Source organism: Elgaria multicarinata, chromosome 9 (genome assembly GCF_023053635.1).
Source record: "Elgaria multicarinata webbii isolate HBS135686 ecotype San Diego chromosome 9, rElgMul1.1.pri, whole genome shotgun sequence".
Classification (NCBI taxonomy): domain Eukaryota; kingdom Metazoa; phylum Chordata; class Lepidosauria; order Squamata; family Anguidae; genus Elgaria; species Elgaria multicarinata.
The window spans coordinates 92,690,717-92,704,656 of NC_086179.1; the positions used below are offsets into that span (position 1 = coordinate 92,690,717).

The window sequence follows — 13,940 nt, forward strand, 5'->3', positions numbered from 1 at the left end:
AATTAACTTCAAGATTATGCCTGCAAAGTGGTGGTGGTGGGGACTGACCGAGAGCAACACACAAAAGCAATCTTTTGAATACACAGCAGCAGCGGCAGCAACTGATGGCATGGAAAAAGGAAACATCAAAGTACTGTTTTGCACCCACATTTTTCTGCTCGAGTAGCAATCCCCTAACCCATTGCACAGGAAAGGCAAACTAAGGGGAAAGTGGGGGTGGAATGGAAATTGAATTACACAGACTTAGGCCTTAGCTAGATCTACCTGATAATCCAGGATGGAGGAGGGAAGATCTCGCGTCGCGATTAACGCAAGATTCCTCCTCCGTTTACACATGAGGTGCGACAACCTCAGGAAGAGAGGTGTTGCGCCCGCCATTCTTTTATGTTTAAAGGAGAAGCAGCGCACGAACGCTCATGCACTTAAGGTAGGTCTTATTTTTAATTTAACTTAATTTCCCCACTCCCCTTGCCCTGCCCCTGATGGGCGCAGCTCCCGGCAATGGGCCACACATTCTGTGGTCTTGGGCTCAGCCCGAGACTGCAGAAAAAGCAAGCCCAAAGTGGAAGGCTCTATCCCAGGGCAAGGATCCCTCCCTGATCCTGGGATCCCCTGTGGGTCATGTGGATGCACAGGGATGATCCCGGGGTTCGCCCCATGATAAAGCCTGGTCTAGCTAAGGCCTAGCTTTCCCCCTTTCTCTCTCACTCTCTTTCTGCTGTGTCTGCTGCTCCCACGTATTTATTATTTATTGCATTTCTATACCGCCCAATAGCCGAAGTAAAGGAAGGAGCTAGTGGCTAAGTGCTCAGTCCACTCCACACTGCTGCTCAGCAAGATGGCCACTGGATTAGCCTGTGTTGCTGCTGCAGCTGTGCAGGAATAACGGTATGTAAAACCAAAACAAAACCAAAACTACTTTTGGCTCTGGCTGTCCTACATGGGCACCCATTTCTCAAGGGGAAAAGCTGCCGTCCTGAGAGCCAATTATGGGAGTGAGGCACAGCAGTCCTTCTAGATGCCCTGCGTCACCGCTTGAGTCTGCAGGGGATGAAAATATTTATTTATTGCATTTCTATACCACCCAATAGCCGGAGCTCTCTGGGCGGTTCACAAAAATTAAAAACATTCAAAGTATAAAACAAAAGTATAAAACCATAACATAAAATACAATATAAAAGCTCAACCAGATAAAAACAGCAGCAATGCAAAATTACAAATTTAAAATACCAAGTTAAAATTTATTTACAGACTGTTAAAATGCTGGGAGAATAAAAAGGTCTTCACCTGGCGTCTAAAAGCATATAATGTAGGTGCCAAGCGAACCTCCTTAGGGAGCTCATTCCACAGCCGGGGTGCCACAGCAGAGAAGGCCCTCCTCCTGGTAGCCACCTGCCTCACTTCCTTTGGCAGGGGCTCGCAGAGAAGGACCCCTGAGGATGACCTTAGGGTCCGGGCAGTTCCTTCAAATCACCTGGCCCCAAGCCGTTTAGGGCTTTAAATGTTAATACCAGCACTTTGAATCAGGCCCGGATCTGGACTGGCAGCCAATGAAGCTGGAAAAGGACTGGCGTGATGTGGTCTCACCGGCCAGTCCCTGTTAGTAACTGTGCTGCCCTGTTTTGTACCAGTTGAAGTTTCCGGACTGTTTTCAAAGGCAGCCCCACATATAAAATACCCTTCTGGGTCATCCTAAGCATGTGCAATCGCTTTAACCAAGAGAATGGAGAAAGGAAGGCTGAGAAGCAAGTACGCGCCCATGCTACAAAAGGACAGGGAGCACAAAGCGACTGGCTTGCTGGTGGAAAGGGGTGACTGAGCACAGAAGAACTCTGGCACATCACCACCGTGCCCCTTAAAAAGAAATCACCTTTGAACTTCTACACAAAGAACCTTTCTGCATCCAAAAGATGGAAGGAAAACATTGTTCAGATATAACCCTAACCTATAGTTCAGCCTTGGTCTCCCACACTCCTCATTTCCTCTTTAGCTCAAAGAAGTTCAGAAGCTTTTGCTTCTATTTGAGATTAACCACAGTTGCCAAAGGCAAAGCTATCAATGCCTACTAGCCCTGATGGTTGTGTGCTATCTCCAGTACTCGAGGCAGTAAGCCTGTGTGCACCAGTTGCTGGGGAACATGGGTGGGAGGGTGCTGTTGCACCATGTCCTGCTTGTTCATCCCTGGCCGATGGCTGGTTGGCCACTGTGTGAACAGAGCGCTGGACTAGATGGACCTTTGGTCTGATCCAGCAGGGCTCTTCTTATGTTTTCCAAACTCATACAAACTGTGGTTAATTAACTATGGTTTCTTGAAACAAGCCAAATTCACAGCATTGTTTTCAAGCTGGTTTGTTTCAACAAACCATACTTAAGATTAATCAGAATTTAGGGTTTGCACGGCACGCTAAAGGACAGGTAATTCAAAATGGAAGGTTCTGATTTCCTTCTTGCGGTTGTGCCAGAGGAGGAGAAGCGAGTGAGCCCAAGGTTCAAAACAGGCTTGCTCTTGTAATGCTAAACCATGGTTTAGTGTTATGTTCAAACATAGCTAACGAGAAACCATGCTTTGCCGCTGTAAATGAGTCTGCACAAGCCTTGAGTCTGCACTTTTGCTCTTTTCTTTCACATGCTAGAGGAGGCGATCAGAAGCATCCACTTTAGATTTTAAAACAACCATGGTTCCAAACAGCTGCGGTTTGTTTAAACTACCGCAGTTTAAACTGCGGTAGTTAAACTGCGGTGGGCAACTTTTGGCTGCCAAATGTTGCTGGACTGCAACTTCCAACATTCCTCACCGTTGGCTATGCTGGCTATTGGACCACAAACTACCAACCATGGCTTAAACGATGGTTTCCAAGCAAGCTAAGATCTGAAACCAAGGATTGATTCTGGCTTGTTCGCACATAGTTTAAACAAACCACAGTTCAGTCTCATGGTGAATCGTGTTTCACTTGCAAGAAGCAGCTTTTCCTCCTCTAATAAATGAAAGAGAAGAAAAGGGAGTTTGTGAGTTGGGGGTCTCATGCAGGCTCGTTCACATACTGGTTTCCCAATAAGACTGAACTGGGTCAATTTGAGACTTTATGACTAGCCACTTGTGAAATCCTGTATGAATTAATTTGTTTCCAGATCTCACTTGTGATAATGGATGAGTTTGGAGGGAGACCCAAAATGGCCCCAAAGCATTTTCAAAGCAATACATTACATTTGTTGTATTGACAGTTCTAGTTCAATTGGACAAATGGGTATACTTTCACTTGCAACACACAAAATAAAAGATTTAGTGGGAGGAAACGGCTCAATTTCTCATGTACTCGATGAACTATAAAGGGTAGATATTGTGGATGCCAGCACCGAAGAACGCAAGCAGGATAAGCAGTACTATTCTAGAATTAGTTGATATAAGGTAACTGAAGTTATAAAAGTATGAATTATCCCCCTGGAAGCAGAAAGGCAAGTCAACCAGCCCCTGGCTGGACCTACACAAACTGAACACCCACACCCACCCAACTCCCTGTACCCTGTTCCTTCTACGGACTTCCTTCTGGCTCCAACTCTAAAGTGAAGTTCACCCTCCCACACAGGTTAGATTGCATTTGGGCTGCAATCTTCTTTCGTTGGTCCCATTCGTGTTCCTTAAAAGCAGCCCAGTGCACTACAGTTTAGTAGGCAAAGCTTCTCTTAGTTTGGCAAGTGGTAGGAAAAAGAGTCATCTGCTCAGTTTCCCTGCATCAGGCTGATGTGAAGGAAGCCGCTAAGGCAGGTGCAGCAGAAATCTGTAGTTTACTAGGCCTGATGCATTTCAAATGAAGACATTTTGTGAGGAAACTATGAAAAATAAAATCCTATATATCCGTCTGAGCAACTTCATTGATAGAACACTATTTTTTAGAAAAAGAAGTCCTCAAATTATCATAAAAATAGACAGCAATAAACTTATAGAATGGGGGGCAAACATAGGGTGAGCCTATGAAAAGGAGGACAGGGCACCTGTATCTTTAACAGTTGCATAGAAAAGGGAATTTCAGCAAATGGCATTTGTATATATGGAGAACCTGGTGAAATTCCCTCTTCATCACCACAGTTAAAGCTGCACATGTCCTGCCCTCTTTTAAATCTGGTCACAGTATAGCTCCTGCAGCTTTAACTGTGGTGATGAAGAGGGAATTTCACCAGGTTCCCCATATATACAAATGACACCTGCTGAAATTCCCTTTTCAGCACAACTATTAAAGATAAAGGAGCCCTGTCCTCCTTTTCATATGGTCACCCTAGGCAAACATAACCCCCAAAACTGTTTAATAGTGCAATCCTAATTATGTTTACTCAGAAGTAATTCTCACTATTTGCAATGGAGTTTACTCCTGAGTAATTGTGCATAAGATTGCATAACTAGAACTTTATGTTCTGGATTCCTGCAACTAAATGAGCCTTTGGCTGAAGGGTCGAAAAACAGGAGTTAACATCAAAGGAAGGAGTCCCTGCTCTAACATAGGTCTTACTTGAAGTGCAATTTTTTAAAAAAATGTTTTTGAACCTTTAAAAGTGCAACTAGCCTGCCTGCAAGTCAATGGAGCATTAGTATGAGAGATGGTAATGCAAAACTGCACATCAAATATTTTCCCCAATAGCACATCTGTTCTTGGGAGATGCTGGGTCAAGTGACTATAACTCCAGGTGTCAGTTCATTACCCATCCCTCTGGCCCCTGTGCCAGCCAGGGTTTCACTCTCCACTTGATTAGCTAATGAAACTTTCCAGCCAGGTGACCGAAGCACAGCTGGGGCTTAAAGTGGCCATGTCACCTCCATGTACAAATGAGTAAGAAGGCACAGCAAAAACAAAACAAAACAGGAGGTTAACATCATTTTTCATCTAGACTTTGCTAGAAGGAAGATTTTTTTTTTTTGCTCCTACCTGAAAGCCAAGTATCTTTTGTAATGTAAATTAACATTTTAATTGCTTTTATATTTGAATGCAATTATGCTCTGTAAAGTAATTCTGTACAAATAACAAGCCTTTATGCTAACTTGTCTAATAGTTTCATTAGCAAATTTGTTCCGTTTGGAAATCCAACAGATTTTTTTCTTTGCTTAAGTGCCATTATTATTGCAAGCCCACTAAAAGCTACAACTCTCAAGCCCACTCAAGGCTGATTAACTTTGACTCTTTTGGAGAGGCTGGCAAGATGTCGACTGCTGGACAAACCAGAAGCACTGCTTTCACTGTAAAGTGGTTGGCTAAGAGCATTTTCAAAAATGATATGCAAAGTGTTTTTGAGTCTCCTCATGCCATTTGTATGCAATGCATGAATGTTATACACAGGGCAATTTCCAGACGTTAGTCTATTGTAGAAAAAATAACAAAGAGACTTGTTCCACCTTGAAGACTAACCATTTTTTCTGTTTTGGTAGACTATAGTTCACCTCAAATTTATATGTTTTTGTAGACTATAGTTCACCTCATCAGATGCACAAGAGTGTTACTAAGAGTTTCAGAGATATATAGTACATATTGGCAGGGGATGGGTTGGTGGGTTGTAGGAAGCAGAAGAGAGGCCATTTTTTCACAGACTGTACATTCTAGCCAAGGTAGGGCTCACGTCAGACTTGTAAATAGCCGTTCACCTATGGTGTGTCATAGTCCCTTCCAGGGCAGGGAAGCTTTTATAGATTGGAAGATAATTAGATGGGATGGGAGGTTGTTTATTTCAGGACCAAAGTGCACCGTAAATGACAAAGATATCTGTGGGCGGTCAAGGAAGCTTGAAAAATGTTTTCGTAGTAGCTTCTCCAAACTTATTTGCAAGTTGGGTTTGCATTCACTTCTAATTCTTCCAACTGTAGCTCCAGAGTCTCAAAATGCACAAAAGGGAAAAAAAAGAGAGAGAGAAAAAGAGAGAGATGCATATTAAAGAGCTGGAAATGAGTCACTGTTCGCCAATCTCAGCTCACTATACAGCCACTATGTCCCATTTTTGACAGCCCTCCAGATTTTTTGGACTGCAACTCCCATCAGCCCTACCCAGTATAGGTGCTGGTGAGGGATTATTGGAGCTGTTGTCTAAAACATCTGGAAAGCAATGCCAGCTGGGGGTTGTAGGGCTTTTTTCTGTCTCAACATACATAGGGCTGCTCCCTTTGATGTCACTAATATCCTACTTGCTGAACAGAACGTGGTCACCCCCCTTGCTCTTCATGTCCTACTTGTAAACTTCCAGTTGCCCATTACTGGAAAGAGAATGCCAGGCAAGTTGGCCCTTAGCCAAACCCGCAATGCTGTTCTTAAGTTACTTCTGCTGTAATTCAGCTACAGTCCGCTTCTAACATGCACTCACATCTCTGCCAGAGTGCACGCAGTGAGATGCTTGCTTGACAGCAGCCTTTTGTCACAATGAAGGCGCATTAAAAGACGTGAGCAAATGCACTGCATCACTCAGGAACATGGTCTCTTGGACCAAAATTACATACACATTTTAAAAGTGTTTTAAAATAGCTCAGGAGTCTCCCCGTTTCTGTTAGCGTGCATTATCACCGTGTACAACTTCTGCTTTGCATTCAGCTAATGTAGGATAAGAAACTCCCTCACTTGCCTGTACCCTCCCTCACTTGCCTTTGAAAACAGTCCGGAAACTTCAACTGGTACAAAACAGGGCAGCACGTTTACTAACAGGGACTGGCCGACGAGACCACATTACGCCAGTCCTTTTCCAGCTTCATTGGCTGCCAGTCCAGGTCCGGGTCTGATTCAAAGTGCTGGTATTAACATTTAAAGCCCTAAACGGCTTGGGGCCAAGCTATCTGAAGGAACGCCTCCTCCCGTATGTACCTGCCCGGACCCTAAGGTCATCCTCAGGGGTCCTTCTCCGCGAGCCCCTGCCAAAGGAAGTGAAGCAGGTGGCTACCAGGAGGAGGGCCTTCTCGGCTGTGGCACCCCGGCTGTGGAATGAGCTCCCTAAGGAGGTTCGCTTGGCACCTACATTATATGCTTTTAGATGCCAGGTGAAGACCTTTTTATTCTCCCAGCATTTTAACAGTCTATAAATAAATTTTAACTTGGTGTTTTAAATTTGTAATTTTGCATTGCTGCTGTTTTTATCTGGTTGAGCTTTTATATTGTCTTTTATATTATGGTTTTATACTGTTGTTTTATACTTTGAATGTTTTTAATTTTTGTGAACCGCCCAGAGAGCTCCGGCTATTGGACGGTATAGAAATGTAATAAATAAATAAACAAATAAATACCAGATCCGGGCCTATACCACCCTACAGAAGCCCTTTCCTTCTAGCCCAAACTACAATCATTTCTTTCACCCTCCCTCCTTTCCAGAGAAGCTGTAGAGGATAAGGCAAAGTAGTCAGTGGAGTCACTGGAGAACAAGGAAGGGTAGTCATGAAGGAAATCAGCAACAGTTAAAAGTTCTGTACAGGAAGGAGAGCTGAAAATGTGTTAAAAGCACCAGTCCCAAACGGACACAGCTCTATGGAAAAATAGCGAGGGAAGGACTTAAAGGTGGACGTTAGATGTTCACAGACGATACAAAAAAGCACAAGAAGTCTGACATTTTATAGCCAATCCCCCTTCCTGCATGGGGATTCTCGTCAGTTCAAAAACCTGCTGCAAGTACAGTGAAGACTGCATTTCTTTCACACATGCACATCAACTGCAGGGGAAAGGCTCAAAGGTGTTCTAAGTGGCAAGCATGTGAAATTAGTCTCGGTGAGTAACTCCTTACTTCTAGTTCAATGACTTGATCGCAGTTCTAGAACATGCATAACCAGAGGTAAGCGTAGGGCAATGCCTTTATAAAGCATCAACTAAAGTGTCATAAAGCAGTGAGAACACCTTTCTCTCAACTTTACCTTTATTTAGTTAAACATCCAGCCTGAAGAAGAGTTTTCAGAACCTCAAAAGTGGGAGGGTTCTTTTTGTACATATAATCAGATGTCCTTGCTGATACATATAGATTCCTTGATTCCAATGTACAATTAATTCTTTTTTAACAAAGCAAATTGTGGCACCTTACAGACTAGCAAATTTATTATGGCATAAGCTTTCATGGTCTACAGGGTACTTCATCTGATGCAGCTAAATTTTAGTGACTTAAACCATTGACGAACATGCAACCATGACATTTAAAATCACTCTTCTTAAGTTTGCACAAAATCACTAACAGCCTAGCACATTTTTAATTCAGGCTATTAAAATAAACATGTATATACCAGAAGGTCCAACACTTTTCTTCTCCAGTACAGATTCAAGAAAAATAGATACCTTGAAGGGACCAGTGGGGGGTATTACTTTTAAGCTAGATAATAATGGTAGCCTATTATGCAACTATAAATACCTAGCCTAAGGAGAATGATAACCAGAACAATCTTAGGGGTCATATTGTCATGGAAACAAGTCTCCACTAATGAGCTCTCCAAGACACCAATGATTAAGAACGGCAAACACTGACTCATTACGCAAATGGGTACGGAGCAGTCAAAAAGGTAAAGGTGGCCATTTTGAAAACGAGAAAACAACCTCTCCCACTCCACAAATGATACCCCATTGGTTCACCTCTTTCCTTTTTGGTTTCTTGAGCTGTTCCCCCTTCCCTAAAGTTTCATTTCACACAATAAACTGACGTACAATAAATACATTCCCGTTTCATTCAAGAGCTGAAAAACTCTCAGTTCAGGACAGGTCTTCTCTGGCTCCTCCCAGTTTGTTCTACCCAGAAAAAGATCCATCTCAGATTATGGTAGTGTGGCCAAACTTCTTCTCAGGAAGAAAACAGATCAGATCTGGAAGTTCCATAATCAGTTGGTCTCCTGACAATTATTGTTTTTAACCTACAAGGCAATGTGGAAATGGAAGGCTCAAAATTTCATCAGAGCAATGGGCGCTGGGGGAAGGGGGAGTTCTATGCCCCCCCCTCTGTACCAGCCATCTAAGTTATCCCCCTGAAGCCGTGGAGGCTGGTGGCTCCTATGTCATTGGGGAAGTGTATCCGCTCTGGGTTTCAATCAGAATTCTAAAGGAACTCTGCACCATGGACAGCCCCTTCCGACTGATTCTGAGTGAAACCTGGAGTGGAATCACCAACCCACTGACATCGGAGCCACCAGCCTCCACTGCCCTGAAGCTACTATTAGTCTTGCTGCATAAAAGAGCATATTTTCCACTGAGGGGCTAATAGCAGCATCAGGGTGTGTGAAAGGGAATTACAATGGGGAAAAACACCTGGTGGAAAGGGCTCCAATGCCCGGACTCCAATCAAATTCTGGAGTCCTCACAACTGCTTATAGATAAACTTGAAAACCGTCAGGATCACAGATTTCCCATGTCGCAGAGAGTAGCGGAGGAAGAAGAGAAGGATCTGGTTCCTTAAACACTGGAATTAAAACACTTTCAAATACAAGTCTTCTTTGGAATTAGCAATCAAGGAAAACCACCGAGAAACGAAATTTGCCATCCACCTCTAAGCTATTTGCTGTCTCAGGCTGAATGCACTCACTCCCGGCCATCTGCAAGGTAAAGTCAGAGAATGCTTCAGAAGGAAAGAAAGACCAGCACATGGGAGCAAGACTGTAGTTAGGACGGCTGGACTACAACGCGGTGATCATCTAGTAGGGAGAATACCAGAGTTGGTTTGATAAGACAAGGTTCAAATCTCTGCTTAGCCACAAAGCTCACTGATGGCACAATCCTGTCCAAGTAAGTCCCCCTGGGTTCAATGGTGGTTATTTCCAATTAAGTGTATTTATGATTGCAGCCTGGGTGGCCGTGATCTCTCAGCCTCACCTACTTCCCAGGGGTGTTGAGATAAGGGGAATAACTCTATGTATGTTGCCCTGAGATTCTTGGAGAGGACTAGCCATGATCTTACTGCTCCTGAAGGTGGGACATGGGAACTTGGTTTTGGTGTTCTAGCATGGTGGTGGTAGTGGTAGTGGTAGTGAGCATGAAGGGGTAAAGCCCATTTCCCATACACCGGAGCCCCAATTCAACCCCCCCCCCCCCGCCCAAGTTGCAATTAGTAACAGACAGGGAAATGGACGGGTTCTTGATGCACCTTTTCCAACCTGGGGCCCTCCAGATGGGTTGGACTAATGCTTAGAGTGTTGGACCAGGGAAGCCAGGGTTCTGCGCCATGAAGCTCACTGAGTGAGAAAAGTCACTGACTTTCAGCCTAATCTACCTCAAAAGCTGGTTGTGAGGATAAATGGAGTGGAAGAAGCTCATGTATGCTGCCTTGGGCTCCTTGGACGAAAAGCGGGAGATAAATGTCACAATAAATAAACTCTCATCATTCCACAGTCAGCATGGTTGGTGTCCTCCAAATGGACATGCTGGCTGGGGGATAGTGGGAGTTGGAAGTCCAAGCCAGGTTGGGAAAGACTGGGTTATGATGTCAGCTGTGCTTAAATACTAAACTCACACACCTTAAGCTCCATCCGATGAGCGTTTTATTGCACGCTCGTTAATGGGCACTCACGAAGGGTGCAATCCTATACATGTTTAGATAAAAAAAAAAGTTTTTACCATTCTCAGCATTCCCCAGCTAGCCATTGCTCCTGCAAAGTGTTTGTAAAGAACACCACCTCTGTTTCCACAAACAGCACCTTCTTCCAGAATATCACAGCTGCTGCTCCCATGGACAGCCTTCACTGGAGTAGCCACAGGGACCCAGCCTCCCCAGAAGTATCCCAGACTCCTGTCCAGAACTGCCTCTAACCCTTTACTTGTTAGAGCAGTACAACAATGGAACCAGTTACCTGGGGAGGTTGTGGGCTCTCCCACCCTGGAGGCCTTCAAGAGGCAGCTGGACAACCATCTGTCAGGGATGCTTTAGGGTGGATTCCTGCATTGAGCAGGGGGTTGGACTCAATGGTCTTATAGGCCCCTTCCAACTCTACTCTTCTATGATTCTATGAAAAGGATGCAGGCAATATGTAGTTATTTATTACCGACAGAAAAATCTGAAAAGCCCTCCTGAAGCCCATTTCAATGTGAATAAAAGCGCAAAAGCATGCACACGCCTCATCCTTGGCCCCACCTTTGTGTCTCCAAACGGAGAAAGCAAAGCGCCTCGGTGCTCAAGGCTACCCCAACCCCTGTGCCCACTCATCCACTCTGGTAATCTGACATAGGGAAAAGGTTAGTCCCGTGAAACATATCAGAAAGAAAGCCTTGAAGCTGGAAACAAGTTTCCATATTCCCCCAGACATAGAGGCATCTCTAAGTCTTATCACCAAGACCCCCTCCCCGCTCAGTGGGCACCGAGAAGTGGCTCACAGCTGGCTGGAGACACTTTCGGTTGACCTCGGCAAGGGTCTTATCAAAGTACAAGAAGTTACATACGGTGGACACAGTTCTCACAATATGGGGCATTATTCTAGGTGAAATAGTTTATGGAAAATGTAGAAAGTATGTAATCAATAGAAGATGGGAAGGAGGGACTCTTGTATAATGCATGGAGGGGCTTGAAAAGTTATAAATGTATGCTGATGTGGATGATGGAAAGAGAGTCTCTGTCCTAGTTTCTCCTGTGCACACAGATAATAAAGACTGGTGGTGAAGTCGTTCCTTCCCTATTAGGTTAGGGGAATTTCTCTAACATTTCATTGCCCAGTTGTTCAGAAAGAAGAAACCTGCTCCAGCCTCTCAGAGTTCTGGCACTATGAGGGCAACCCTAGTCATGTTTACTCAGAAGCAAGCCCCATTGTTTTCAATGGGGCTTATTCCCAAGTAAGTGGATATAGAACGACAACCTAAAACTACAGCTGTCCTCGCCCAAAGCCTCCTCCCTCTGCTACATTATGCACATTTTAACCCGCATTAAAGCAGTATATAATTTTAAAATTATCTACACACTTTATTATTTATTTAAAATATTTATATCCCGCTCTATATCACTGAGATCTCAGGGCGGCGTACAGATAAAAAACTTTAGATCCTTCCAACTGTTGTGCATTGATCAGCTTCTCACCAACAGGTGTACCCCTACCATAGTTCTGGCTAGAGGGCTGCCCAGTTTCCAAACGTACAATTCCCCAGGTCCACAGCAGCCCCATTTTCGCCGGCTCGTCGTCCCGCCGTGCCTCCCCCCCCCCCCCCCCACTGCCAGACTTCTCTGCAACTCTTATTTTCGCGTATTTTACAACGAAATGGTCCGCATTCTAGCCGGAGCTTCCTGGGAACTTCTTCTTCGACGCCGGCCTCCGCACCCTCGTGCGAAAAGCCACCAAAGCGCAGCCGCGTACGCTTCCGATTAAAGCGCGCGCGCGAATGTCTCCTTCTGCGTTTCCCTTTTTGCGAACCTCGCGGCCGCCTTTTGGCCTCTAGGGGGATCCCCGCGCTACTGCGGCTCACCCTGCTTCGGAGCAGAGGCCCCGAGGCCGGCTCCCTCCCGCGCGCAACCTCGGGTCTCGTCCCCGCGTCGAGGGGCGGCGCAGCCAACATTCGCCTCTCCAGGGCGCGCGGCAGGAACGGGGGCTGTGGTTCCGGGGAGATCCCTCCTACATCGCGGCTTCTCTTTTGGAACCAGGCTCGAACCCACTCAGCGAAAGCGACCCAGGTCTCCCCGGCCGGAGGGAGGCTGGATGCCTGAACGTGGGGGCTTCTGTTTCTGAATTGGGGCAGCGGTGCGAACTCTTTGGGAAGCGGGGGCGGGGGCGAAAGGCAGGGAAGGATAGAAGGAAAGACGCGCACCTGAGTAGGTGCCGCTTTGGAGATGCCGGCGGCGTTATCGGGAGAACGGCATGGGTGGCGGGCGGTCGATCGAGTCCGGCCGCCTGGGGGAGGTCGCCCACCGAGGGGCGGAGGCTCGGGGATCCGGGCCCGTCCTCTGAAGCAAGTGCCACCGGTTTCAGTAGGACCGGCTTCCTAGGCGAAGTCTGCCCGCCTACGCACACTCCCTGGGGAGGGACTCCCATGGATCGCAGCTGGGCTTAACTTCCGAATAAAGCCGGCGAGGTTCACAGCCCGATCGTTTTACAGGTTTACTCAGAAGTAAGGCACGCTGGGGGTTTACTCACGAGTAAGAGCGGTTTGGGAGGAAGAGGAAGGGTTCCACATCTGGAGAGATGCGCTCTAGCCTGGGCATTGTAGCTGATGGCACGGTGAGAAGTGGAGGCCGCCGCCCCCTCCCCGCTCCCCCCCCGCACGCGAGATGTCGGGGATCCGGCTGGGGAAAGGGAAACGCGGGCGGGAGTTGGACGGATGGGACGAGCGCGAAAGAAGTTGCCGGCCTGACCGAGACGCGGGTTGGAGACCCGTTTGGAGAAGCCAGGTGGAAACGGGAGAAGGGGCAGCGCAGCTTCGCGCGGAGCCGCCCACGATTACTCGGGAGCAAGTCCCGCCGAGTTCAGTCGGGCTGGTTCCCAAGTCGGTGTGCGGGATTGCACCGCCTGGGAGGACGACGCCGTGGGGTGGGGTGGGGGGTTAGGGGAGAGCGAGGAGACGTGCATGGCCGAACGCAGCTGGGGAAGACGGGTCGAGGCTTTGGAGAGGCGAAGAGCGAGAGGGCAGAGGAGAAGGGCGTCTCACCCACCTGAGAGGCGAGCAGCTTCCCCGGGGGGAATCGCCGGCGGCGGCGGCTGCAGTCCAGAGCGACATCACACCCAGGACGCGCGGCCGGGACTGGCGCCCTCCCCGCCTTCCTCCCGGCCACTGCTTTTCACCAGGCTCCCGGGGAGGGCGGCTCAGGCGGCGCATCCCATTGCCAGGCGAAGGCTGCGCGCTTCTTCCCTGTCTCTCCACCGCCCCCCCCCCCCGGTTTTTGCTCCGGATTGATGAAAAGGGGCGGGGAAAGGCAGGCGGCGCCGGCGCCAAAGAGCAGGCGAGTCGGAGCGAGCTGGAGCCTGATCGGAGGTCAGACCCGCCACGGGTGCGCTGGGGAAGAGGCCGAGGTGGAGCGCGCGCGCCGCGACGGCCCGCAAGGCGAGCAAA

At 47.2% G+C, this 13,940-nt stretch overlaps 1 protein-coding gene across 1 annotated transcript in view; it reads right to left on the reverse strand.

The window, feature by feature from the left end:
• Positions 1-13,563, reverse strand: part of SHISAL1 (shisa like 1) — a 132,900-nt gene extending 119,337 nt beyond the window's left edge. The window contains exon 1 of the mRNA XM_063133337.1: positions 13,543-13,563. The gene's annotated coding sequence lies outside the window, so the exon portion shown is untranslated. The remainder of the gene's footprint in view (positions 1-13,542) is intronic.
• Between the last annotated feature and the right edge of the window lie 377 nt (positions 13,564-13,940).